The 12,163-nt window shown below is 52.5% G+C and overlaps 1 long non-coding RNA gene across 2 annotated transcripts; it reads right to left on the reverse strand.

Annotated features, from left to right (window-relative positions):
* Positions 1-5,657: 5,657 nt before the first annotated feature.
* Positions 5,658-8,593, reverse strand: LOC124962202 (uncharacterized). 2 transcript variants are annotated; one of them, XR_007104439.1, is made up of 4 exons: positions 8,188-8,593; positions 7,626-8,102; positions 6,721-6,921; positions 5,658-6,550 (listed from the first exon to the last, which is right to left on the reverse strand). It is a non-coding gene; the product is annotated as an uncharacterized LOC124962202 (long non-coding RNA). The 2 variants fall into 2 exon arrangements; XR_007104438.1 differs by having other exon boundaries at positions 5,658-6,921.
* Between the last annotated feature and the right edge of the window lie 3,570 nt (positions 8,594-12,163).

The following is a 12,163-nucleotide window of genomic DNA, read 5'->3' on the forward strand; positions in this document are numbered from 1 at the left end:
AGAAAAAGATTTCATATTGTTATATTTTAGGGACACTCACCAAATTCAAAGGATGTATCTGAAAGAGGAGGTTAGTGTGAACTTGTTAAAATTAGAGAATTTACAACATTAAAAAAAAATTGCTAGGTAGTGAACTTCCTCAAGGGAAGGGCCTGTTGGACCCGTTGTCCAGCATTCAGCGGTAACCTGAAGAACTCAGCTTCCTCATCTGTAAAATGGACGTAAAGCCAGGGCTTCCTACTCCCTAGGCCTATAGTGAAGATCAAGTGCTTGGAACAGGGACAGGCGTGCAGTAAACAATTAACAAAGGTCACTGACTTAAAGGGACCCAGTAATTATCACTTGATGCTGATGGCTTGCAAGTTGCTACCTCTTAACAACTCAAGTATTTCCAGGAAGAAATTCTGTTCCACCTCCTTCAAAGAACCCATGAGTCATTTATAATTCACTGCACCATTTGCATACCAAAAATTATTATGCTGAAGTTCTTTAAAGAGTGGATTCCTTAACCAGACCTAACAATACTCCCTGGGTTCTTGTTTGTCCTCGGAATTTTCTTAGTGAGTCTTTTAAGCAGTGACCGTAAACATTTACCCACAGTTTATATCAACGGAATCTAGAATGAAATCGAGCTGAGTCTTAATGCAGCACAACAGTATACAGCATGGTGCCCACAAGGAATGCGCTGGTGTCTCCAGGCAGAGCCTTGGCGCACCGCATTCCACGTCACTTAAACTCCATTGTTTAAACTCCATCTCGGAGCAGAGTCTTTGAACTCATTACCGGGACCTGCAGTTTCCAATGTTTTTCCTGACTTATTTAGTTAGCAAGTCCCCGTGGTTTTGTTTTTAAGCTTAGGTGGGCATTTCATGATTGGGGTGATTTGCTTCTTGGCTCCAGATAAGTGATAGCAATAGCAAGACCAGAATTAAACAGAGCTTGAGGGACAGGGCTGGCCAAGACAGAGCCAGGCTGCCTCGGGCGTTTATGGTCCCTCGCGCCAGCAACCTCTGTCCCTAGGGCGCTGCTAGAGCTGCATGCTCTGCCGCGCTCTGCCTTCTAGGTTCTGCCCAGGAGCATGGGCCTCCTCCAGGCAAGGGCCTGTGTGTTCCAGTGTGCACTCCCATGTAGAATTTGGGGCCTCCTTGCAACTCCATGCTAGAACGTGGTGGTCCCTGGTGCTTGGCCTGTAGCCCACCCCGCTTCATGGAAATAGGGGTGTCCACAATGCTATGGTTTGAATGTTGGTGTTCCCTCCAAAATTCATGTTGAAACTTAATCTCCAAAGCAACAGTTGTCAGAGATGGGGCCTTTGGGGGATCAGCCATAGTGGCTCTGTTCTTACAGATGGAATTAGAGCTCTTATAAAAGGGCTTGGAGAGGTGAGTTTGGGCGGTGTGTGTGTGTGTGTGTGTGTGTGTGTGTTTCTAGGGCTTGAACCCAGGTCCTCACACATGCTATAGACAAGTGCTTTAACACTGAGCTATGTCCCCTGCTTCTTTATAAAAAAAATTTATTTTGAGACAGGGTCTTGGTAAGTTGCCAGTCCAGCAAAGGACTTGTGATCCTCCTGTCTCACCCTCCCAAAAAACTGGGATCATAGGAGTTTCCATCCGAGTTTGGGCTCTTTTCGTCCTTCCACCCCTTCTGCCATGTGAGGACATAGCATTCGCCCTTCCAGAGGATGCAGCAAGGAGCCACCTTGTCACCAGACACCAAACCTGCGGCAGCCTCACACCCAGATTTACAGTCTCCGGAACTGTGAGAAATTAGTTTCTGTTATTTAAAAATTACCCACTCTCAGGTATTCTGTTATAATAGCTCCAAGAGACTGAGACATTGTTCCATGGAAATAGGAGTGTGCCCACTGGTAACACGCCCACCCAGGGAGAACAGACCTCGGAAGGGGTCTGCGAAGCCCTAGGTTCCTGGAGAATGTTCTAGAAGGGAAGACTGAATTTGGCCTTTGAACGTGCTGCCCCAAAGCTAGGATTCCTCTTGCGGGAGTGTAGAAGCAGTGCTTGCCAGGTCTTCTTATTCTTTTCAGTGAAGATGTTGTTCCTGACCCCAACCTCTGTGTTTGAGAGGGAAGCTTATTCAATTATTTAAAACACCATGGTGTGCTCTCCACATTATTACAAGTTTAGATGAGGAAAGAGCTTAGAAGTTAATGTTGACATAAGAGCTTCTCTGGAGGAGGCCAGACCTGCACCAGATCTCAAATGAAGTAGGAGATATATCTTTTTTTTTTTTTGGTGGTGCTGGGGATTGAACCCAGGGCCTTGGGCATGGGAGGCAGGCACTCTACCAACTGAGCTCTATCCCCAGCCCCAGGAGATAGATCTTTATCAGAATTTATGGTAGTCTTTTTACCTCATGGCATGGTAGTCATATCATGTATTTTTTGTCTGGAAATCACTCTGAGAATGACTCAGTTTTCTGCCCATTTCACTTTTGTGGCCCTTGTAATGAACACTACTGCTTCCTGACCTCGCCTCCACTGAGTGTGCTTCAAATTTTCAAATTAAAAAATAATTTTTAATGGTTTGTAAAATTTTCAGATCAGCTCCCACACATTCAAGGGCCATGAAACTTCTAGAAGTTTCCAAAGCAAAACATTTTGTCTGAAAGAGGTTGGTCTGGATTCGTCTACGTGAGTCAGGCACTCTCCACCCGAGACCTGGGAAATACATTCCACGGCTCTGTGTAGCGGCTCTGGGCTGCTTCTCTTCCCAGGGTCTGGGTCACAGACTGTCACAGACTGTTTGTGTTTGTAACTACAGGATTCATTCTTTGGTGTAGGGCTTGAATGATAATTAGCTTAAACAGCTTCAAACTTAAAGCAGAGAGGGTGGGACACAGATTTCTTGGATCACTGTTGAAAACCCTAAGAACACTCTGTGCTGGGGATGGAACCGGGGCTGAGCGTGCTGAGCAGGCTCCCTGCTAAGCTCACGCAAAGCCCCGACCTGGCTCTTCCACTACGGAGGCAGTGGCTGAGCAGGACGGCTGGGACTGTGAGCCCCCACAGCTGGACTTGCCCCTCGGATCCCCTCCTCCCCCTGCACCACACTCTCTGGTGTTCAGGCTCCCAGGATGACCAGGCAGCGACACAATGAGTCGGTGACTGTGACTTGCGGCCAGTCTTTAAGTCTCCCAATCTTCATCTGCAAACACGGACTCCGAGGGATGAAGAGAGGGAGTGGAAATTGTACAGCTGGAAGTTAGTAGGTGGTCAAAATAAATCTTGAGTCAGCGCCTGGAGTCAGTGACTGCACCCAGGCCTGGAAGGTCCTGGTGTGTCCCTGCCCTGGTCTCACTGTGTGGTCCTGGGTGGGAGCGGCACAGCCTGGGGGTGGCCAGATAGCCACGGAGAGCAGAACGAACGGCCAGTTCTCTCTTCTTGGCAAAGAAAGCCCACTGCAGTTTCTGTGGCTGGAGCAGAGGTGATTCCAGCAAGCTGAGGATCCTCCGAACAAAGGAGGCCAGGTGCTCTCCCTTTCCTGAGCCCCATTAAATTTGGGGAAAATGTTACCAAGTTTAACTTGGAAACACAATTTTTAGAATGCGGCTGAAATGCACCCCCAGGGATCCCGGGGCTCTAGATGCAGCCGGAACTCAGTCAGGACTCCGCAAGTTCTCGGCTCCCTGGGAACCCGCTGGCCCTCAGAGTGGAGAGGACATTTGTTTTTCTGAATTCTTATGAATGACAGTTTCTCTCTGGACCCAACTCCATGTAACAGGGCTGCCAGCGTCCCAGGGACACGAGGTCAGGAAACTGTGAGCAAGGCCCTGAATTTGCTGGGAAGGTGAAGAGCTGGCTTTCCATGTCTCACTTTTCCGTCAGAGCGTGAAAACAACAGCGGGTCTGGCCTAGTTACTGTTTGTCTCTGAAGTGCTCTGGCGCCAGCCTCGCCTTCCACCTGATTAATGTCCTGTGGATTCCTCCTGCCCTGGGTATCCTTCCATGGGCTTCTAAGAGGACAGACAGCAGCGAGGAAGGCAGTGTGAGCCCCTCTCCAGACCATTATCCCAGGGTTATTAGGGCCATCATAAAACACCGCTTTTCAAAATGCAATAATAAAAGACCCAGGAGTCTCAGTGTAAGACTGAGTCTTACACTTGCCTGCCTGTCTTCTATGTGTATGATGGAAGGTTGAGCTGCAGGGGAGAATAAGCCCCAGAACAGTGCACTTACTTTAAGTTCTTCCAGTAGATAAAGATATCAGGCATTTTCTAATGTAAAAACAAACAAACAGACAAATAAAACCCCTGCCCTTCTATTTCCACAGGGCGTAAGAGTTAAAGAAACTGCTTGATAGCTCTGAGATCTGGCATTGCCAAGGCTCAGAGAACTGGGGGTGGTTTAGGCTCAGAGGAGAACTCCTGCGAAGTGGATGCGGAGTGCAGGTTCTCAAAGAATGGCCAGGAGAGAAAGAGTTCATCTGTACAGAATTTATCTCATGCTGCATGACCGTCCAAGGTTTCCTAAAAGTCCAGCGAATGCGAGTGAAGAGCCTGCCTTCTGAAAGAATCAGACTTAGCATTCCAGAGGGATCAAGAAAACAAAAACAAAAACAAAAACAAAAATAGGGTGGGGAGAGCCCAAGAGGCTGGGGGCAGGTAACAAATGCTGCAGCTGCAGGAGCCGTAGCTCAGGAAGGAATCTGGACACCTTCAAGAGCCCAGGTGTACGTCCTGGTGACCAGAGTTAATAATGATATGCTGTATATTTGAAAACTGCTGAGAGTAGATTTTAAGTGTTCTCGCCACAAAAATTACGTCTGGGAGACAACCCGTTTGCTTCATTTAGTCGTTCCACACTGCATACACACAGCAAAACATCAGGCTGTGGATGGTACAATGTACAATTTTTACTTGTCAATTACAAAAGGAAATTTTTCTGGGACTTGTGACTCCTAAAAGCTTTGGCTTTGGTCCTCAAAGCATGGTCCTCAAAGATGGCCTACTCATCATGCCTCAGACTCACTCGGGGTGTGGGTTAAAAATTGCAGATCCCAGTCCCCAACCTGGTCTTCCCAAGTCAGAACCTTTAAGAATGAGCAGGTGGAGCCTGTGTTTTACACAAACAGCCCAGGGCGCATTGGCCTGAGGTTCCTCCCTCCCTCAAATACTTCAGGCAATAAACAGGAGGCTCTCTACGGTGAGCAGGTTCCTAGGTCAAGGGGTCAACGCGCAGGTGTGGGCAGGTCCTCCGGCACACCTGCCCAGGTCTACCTCTTGGTTTCCCCTGACTGGCCCCTAGGATGTCCAGAGCTCCAGACTCTAAACAGAAAGCCAAATCTGAGTGGGCAAAGGCTCCTCGCCCGGCAAAAAAGGAAGGGTCAGGCTGAAAGCGGAGGAAGAAGAGTTCCAGAATCAGCGACCCTTAGGAGGAGATGCCTGCCCCAGCCCAGCAGGCCTGGGCGCTTCCCGCCCCAGGGAGTCCTCCCAGCCCCCGCAGGGGAACCCAGGTCAGGGCGCGGGGCCGTGGCCACTGATGCATCGCCTGGGCCCCTCGCTTCAACGCCCAGAGCGCCACCCACCTCCCGCCACTTCCAGCCCACCGCCTTGGAGCCTGCCCACGGCATGCGAAGCCCCAGGGAGTAAGGCTGCAGGCAAGCTAGAGGAGCGCCCTGCCGGCCCGGGAGCCTGGACGCAGGGGTCCGGCGCCGTCCGCACGCCGCTGCCTCGCCCGCGCGGTCAGAGCGCGGCGCCTGCGCCACCCGGTGGGCACCACGGGAACTGCACGCGGGGAGCGCCGTGGCCGCGGGCCCGGGGGTCCCCTCGCCCCTCTGCGGGGAGCAAAGCAGATTTTCCCCAACGAAACAAACGAACAAACACAAAAAGAGTCCTATTTTGTTCTTTAAGGAAAAAAAGAAGATGGTGACATCTACATGCCCGTGGTACTTCAGACTTCCCCAAGTGTCCACCTCCCGGGCCGTGGACACGCCTGGGCCGAGTCCGAGGTGCGCAGGGCCTTCCCAGTCGGTGCCTGGAGTCTGGGTTGAACGTGACTTAAAAACATCCGTGTGTTCCCTGAGCTGCCCTGGCCCCTTACACCTCAGTCCCAGACCTGACCCAAGGGGAGCTGCCTGCGCCTCCTGTCCTCTGCCAGGGTAGCTGTCCCCTGGGGCTCCTGGCCCTTCTTTTTCGCCCTCCGAAAGGTGAAGGGATGTTTCCCTCCCGTGACTTCCCCTGCCCGTGGGAGCGGAAGGGAGGTTGGAGGCGGGCTGCTGCTTGGAACCAGGTGCTACCAACACCTGTGCCCTCGTGGGGCCTGCGTCCTCCAGGCCCGGCACAGAGTGGCAAGGTGGGACCGAGAGCGGAGCAGACCCCTCCAGCCCACGAGGGCTGCACGTCCAGGCCCCATCGCTGATAAGGAGCCAACTTAAAAGGAGCAAAGGCTTATTGTGGCTTACAGTTTCAGGGTTGCAGTCCACAGTGGGGTTGTCCGGCTGTTTGGGGGCCTGTGGCAGGTCAACAGACATGATGAAGACCTCTTGGGCAGGAGTGGGAGGGGCGGAGGAGACACCTGCTCCTCAGGACACTCCAGAAGAGAGAGAGGAAGAGTCTGGGGTTCCAATATCCCCTTCCAGGGCACATCCCCAGCAACCAACTTCCTCCTGCTGGGCCCCTCGCTTAAAGGTTCCACTGCCTCTCCACCGCACCACAGGGTTGGGGAGCAGGCTTCCACACATGGGCTGTGGGGACACTTACCTAAACAAAGCAGGGCAAGAGCTGAAGAAAATCAGATCATGGTGAATGAACGAACACCAGCTACTTATTTATCTGTTCATCCGCTTGCTTTCCACAGCAGGTGTTCGCCTCACTCAAGGCTGTGGGCACGGTGCCTTCGCAGAGGGAGTTCACTCCACGCACAACAGCCCCTGCTTCTACCTCCTCTGCTCTGATGGTACTCTGCGCAGAGGGGCAACAGGAGGACCAAATGACACCCAGAGGGTCTAGTGTCAAGGGAGGGAGGGGCAGGCCCAGCGGGCTGGGCAGGGAGGTGAGGCCTCGCCAGCTCAGCAAGGGGTGGGCTGTGTCTTGAGTCTGACAGGGGGAAGGCTGGCTGGTGGCTTAGTTTCAGAAGCTGGCTCTGCTGCCTTTGGAGAACTGGTGCGGGGAGGGAGACCCCAGACCAGAGCCGGAGCCAGAGGTGGTGAAAGGAAGCCAGACTGGGGTGTGCCTCCAAAGGTGGAGTGGACAGAATGGCCGCGGGGTTTGGATGTGGCCTAAGAGGGAGAGAGAGACAAAGGACTATCCCAGGATTTGCCCGGAGGACTAGAAGCCGAAGCAGGACAATAGCTGATGTTCCTCAGCAGCCAGGCACCCTTCCACGCCCGCCTGTATTTTAAGGTCTTTAAATCTCACCGTCCTCCTGTGGACTAGGCGTTCTTATTGTCTCCGATTTACAGAAAAAGAAATTGTAGCCCGAAGAGTTTCATCAATAGGCACAAAGTTACAGAGCTAGTAAGTAGGAACACTGGGACATGAACCCAGAGATTACCATCATTCACCTCTTTACAAAGATGGGGTGCCCTCGACTGACCTAGAGAAGGCTGGTGAGCGTGGCGGAGGAGGGGAGTTTCTCTTCCACGGGGACCGGAATAAAGACTTACGGTTTGGATGTGTTCAAATGAGAGGTCTTGAACATCTCTGTAGAGGGATTTAGGTCGGCGGTGGGTGTGTGACCGCCCGTGTGGCAGGGAGGAGCATTTGGGGCTGGAGTGTTAACCGCGGCAAGCAGAGACGGGCACAAGTGGGGACAGTGGGATCTCGTGCTGACAGATGGGAATGGAAGGTGACCACTTAGAGCACCGTGGGTCTCTGGAGTCAGGAAGAGGTGCTTAGGAGCTGCTGTTCCGGGAGTCTGCATCTCAGCAGCCCACAAAGTCTCCAACTTGTTTCAGAAAAATGACACGTGCATACATGCAACACTTTGCATACAAATTCAGGGTGTTTGAGGGACCCAGGAGGCTCCCACGGGCCATCCTAGGGTTGCTATTGAGCCTCCCTTCACCCCCAAATGCCGGCATATCTTGCAGGGCCTGACTGGGCTTCTGACAGTCTCCCCACGAGGCAGGAGCAGCACCTCCCTGGAGGGTAAGAACAGAGACTTCTGGAACCTGCATGCAGAGCGGAGCTCCTTGCCCGCCCTCCCCAAAGGTGTGGCAATTGTACCTGCTTGGCTTGGCCCCCTGTGGAAGGGGAAGGTGAGCCCATCTGTCACTCTCCTTTGTCATCAGTGAGCTGATGTATGTGTTGCCTAAAGACAGGCTAGCTCATTCCACTGTTCGCATATCAGCACAGTCCCCGGTCGTATGGTGGGCAGTTGGCGCCGTGAGCTCGTTGGCTGCCCGCCTTCAGCGTCTTCCTGTTCAGGGCGATCCTCTACATGTGAGTCCCCGGCAGGTGGCAGGACTCCACCAGGCGCTCAGGAAGTTGCAGGAGCGGGTCTCCCAGTTCCCCCATCCCCTGCAAAGCTCCCAGGCTTCCTCTTCTTGCCAGCCAGGTGCTTGATTCAGGGAAGCATGGTTGCAGGAACCGAAGAGAACGTATTTTGTGCCATGGCAGCTAGGCAGAGATCTGTGAAGACAGCGCTCTGTGTCGCTGTTTGGGATTATTATTATTATTATTCCTCCTCCCCTTTCTTCCTCCTCCTCCTCCCCCTCCCCTTCTCCTCTCCTCCCTCCTCCTCCTCCCCCTCCCACTCCTCCTCCTTTTCTTCTTCTTCTTCTTCTTGTTCTTCTTCTCTGGGAAGAGGGTCACCAAAGTTAGGATTTCTGGGCTCTCAAAGGCTACCACTGTCACCAGATCCTATGGTGACCTCTGAGGTTCAGTGTCCTCAGCAAAGAGGAAGCTTCTTTCCCAGCAAGCCTTACAAAGCTTCCTGGCTAAACCCAACTACAAAGGTTATAACAACAACTGTCATGTCCCAGCGACAAGCCCTTTGATTTTTCTGGCTCTAAATGCAGTTCAACAAGTCCTGGCTTATACTGTTGTCATCAGTGGGATTTCTCCGGACTTCTCAACACCAGCAGAGACTGAAGTGAGAAGCGCCAGGGAGACTGGGAGTCTCAGGGTCAGAGCCCTGGGGTGCACCTGGGCTGCCCTGGGGGAGCGGCTGGCCAGAACAGAGCTGCTCAGCTTTCCCGAAGCCCTGGGAGCCCCAGGGGCTCTCTGCACTGTGCAGGAACACACTGTCCTTCCCAAGACGGGAGGGAAACCAGCGTGCCAACTCCTGACCCTGTCCTCCTGCAGACCAAGTGTGCAGCATGTCCCCTTGGGATGCCTGTGTGTTGGGCACATCGCTGCCACCCCACGGGCACAGCAGACCTCCCTGGGCACACGCTGTCTGTGGTCCCTGGGGTGAATACAATAGGGAACCACTTCCATACCAGCTGCTGCCCGAGCACCCCCCCAACCAGTTGCAACCTGCCTATCATGTCCCTGGGTCTTTCCCAGGACCCACCAAGTGTTCTTACAATCCAGCAGCTGAGGTTCACACCTGGCACAGCTGGCACTTCCGGGTTCTGGTGGGGAGGGCCTGTGGTTAAATACTTGGAGTATCCCCCTGCCCGCAGGCTCTCAGCTGCCCCTCCCAGCCCCGCTCACCTAGCTGCCCAGTCACCACTTCCCACCTCCAGCCTGCATCCTGCCTGTCCCTTACCTGGTTCTACCTCTTTCAGGAATCTGTCCACACCCACGGATCTCACCTGCCTCGGATGGACCCTGCTCACTAACCATGTATGTCTTGAAACTCTTTAAGGGTTTACATTTATCATTGACCAGTTGCAGATCTCTGATCATTATCTGGCAACAGGTAAAGGGTCCTTCATCAGATTCTAGGCCCAGAGCCAGAGGAGGAAGGGCTTGGGCCATACCTAGTAGGGCTGCCTGAGGACGGAATTCTGAGAGAGGCCAAGGCACAGGGACCCCATCCTAGGGAGCCAGAAGCAATGCTGAGCTGGTCCGTGGTGGGAGCAGGTAAATCCGGCGAGGGGCAGAGGCACAGGGAAAGGCAGAGGGTGGGGTCACACTGGAGAGAAGGAGGTGGAGCAGAAGGCAGCACGGGTGCAGGGCCAGCTTAGTCACCAGCCCCAGGTGTGGTGTGGGTGACTCCCTGTCCCGAGATGGACCTGCAAGTGAGAGGCTCCTGCTGCACAGGCAGGGAGACCAAGCAACTCTTCCTGGCCAGGGAGACAGCAAGGAGCGTGCAGAAAGGGCCCTGCTCTGTGCACAGCTAATGCCAGAGGACACAACTTGGGAAACTGGATCCCGAGGTCCCATAAGGTGCACGGTTGCTAGTAAACTGCCTCCCGGCTCCCAGGGCTCAGGCTGCTGACAGGTGTGTTTAAATCTCTCCCTTTCCTGCCAATTAGCCCGTGCGCGTTCCACTGTGGCACAGCGCAGAGCCGGACACAGCCTGCAGGAGGAATCTGGGCGTGGCGCTGCCCTTCAGCGCTGGGCGAGACGGGGTTGACAGCCCAGCACAGCAGGGGCCAGTCCTCCCGTGCCCCCCTTCCCCTCCCCACTATCCAGACCAGCTGCTCACCCTGGGTACAGCCAAAGGAGCCAGCCCTCCACCTCCTGGGATCTCAGCCACCCCCAGTGACCAGAGAGGTGACTCAGTGTGGACACAGTGGCTCCAAATGATCTCAGTGACTCACAGCAGACAGAATGGAGGTGACGCCCAGTGTCTCACCTACCCACTCACGTCCTCCCTTACCCAGCAGTGGCTGCCACCGTTTCCTCCCTGGGCTCCCAGCTGTAGTTAAACATGGGCAGACTGCTTGAGCCCCGGCCTTGTCTGCCGCCACACCAGGGATCTCCGTGCTGGCTGTGAGCTGGAATCACCTGGGGAGCCCAGGCCTCAGGCAGAGATCTTGCTGTGGGGGTCCTAGGAGGAGCGTGGGCATCCACGGTTTCCCAGGTGGTTCTAAGGCCTCCTTGTCACATCCCGCTCAGTCACCAACGCGCCTGCAGCCCCGCACGTTCTGTCAAGAAGTCAATGAGCCCGACTGCACTCATTTCTGACCCCAAATCTCCCATAATCACTTCTGTATCCGACTCTCTGCCCTTGCTTTACACTTCTGTTTAAATCTTGGGTCTGAGTTGAGAGTGTGTTTCTAAAACACCTCTGAAGGCAAACTCCTACATTGGTAAAAGCTCAGGTATGGAAGCAGGTTGAGAATGAGCGAGAAAAATCATTTTATTGTTCTTACACAATTAAGAATCCTTAAACTCTGTTTTGTCACATATCACATATTTGGTTTGTTTTATACATATGATTTTTTTTTCCCCATCCAGGGTTGCTGGGGATTTGAACCTCAGTCCTTCCACATGCTAGGCAAGCACACTCCAAGACGGGCTATATCATCAACACTACCTATGACTTTTGTTTCAGTTTTATTGACCTTAGAGACTTGGGTTTTCCTTTTTCTTTCTTTCTTTTTTTCTTTTCTTTTCTTTTTTGGTGCTGGGGACTGAATCCAGGGCCTTCCACAGTCCAGGCAAGCACTCTACCACCAAGCTACAACCTCAACCCAATTTTTGAGACTTTTGGACATACACAAAAGTAAATGTATTCATCGAATTTAGCCCATCTTCCATTATTTTTAAGCAAATCTCAGATACCACTCTGTTTTAGTCAGTTTTTTCATTTTACTGTGACTTTTAAAAGCTGACCAGGGCTGGGGAGATAGCTCAGTTGGTAGAGTGCTCGCCTTGCAAGCACAAGGCCCTGGGTTCGATCCCCAGCACACATGGTGATCAGAAAGCGGAGAGACTCTACTCACCAGATACAACGAAATACCCCAAAGGCACAGCACCAAGGACCCACCTCCCCTAGCCACACCCTCCCTGCCTTCAGTCTCCTCTCAATTAATCTTATCAGGAGATTAATTCCCTTGTAACTCAATCATTTCTCCTCTGAACCTTCTTGCATCGTCTCCCACATGACTTCTGGAACACCTCACATCCAAACCATAACACAATTTCATGTGAAATGTTTTAAGTAGAATATTTTTTAAAAAAACATCTTTCTATCATAACTATAATTCCATTACACATCAAAACAAATGAACAATTCTGAGTTTTCAAATTGTTTCAAAATTGTCTGAATATTTTTAAAGCGTTTGAATCAGGGTCCAAATGA

This window comes from Sciurus carolinensis, chromosome 12 (genome assembly GCF_902686445.1).
Source record: "Sciurus carolinensis chromosome 12, mSciCar1.2, whole genome shotgun sequence".
In the NCBI taxonomy this organism is placed as follows: domain Eukaryota; kingdom Metazoa; phylum Chordata; class Mammalia; order Rodentia; family Sciuridae; genus Sciurus; species Sciurus carolinensis.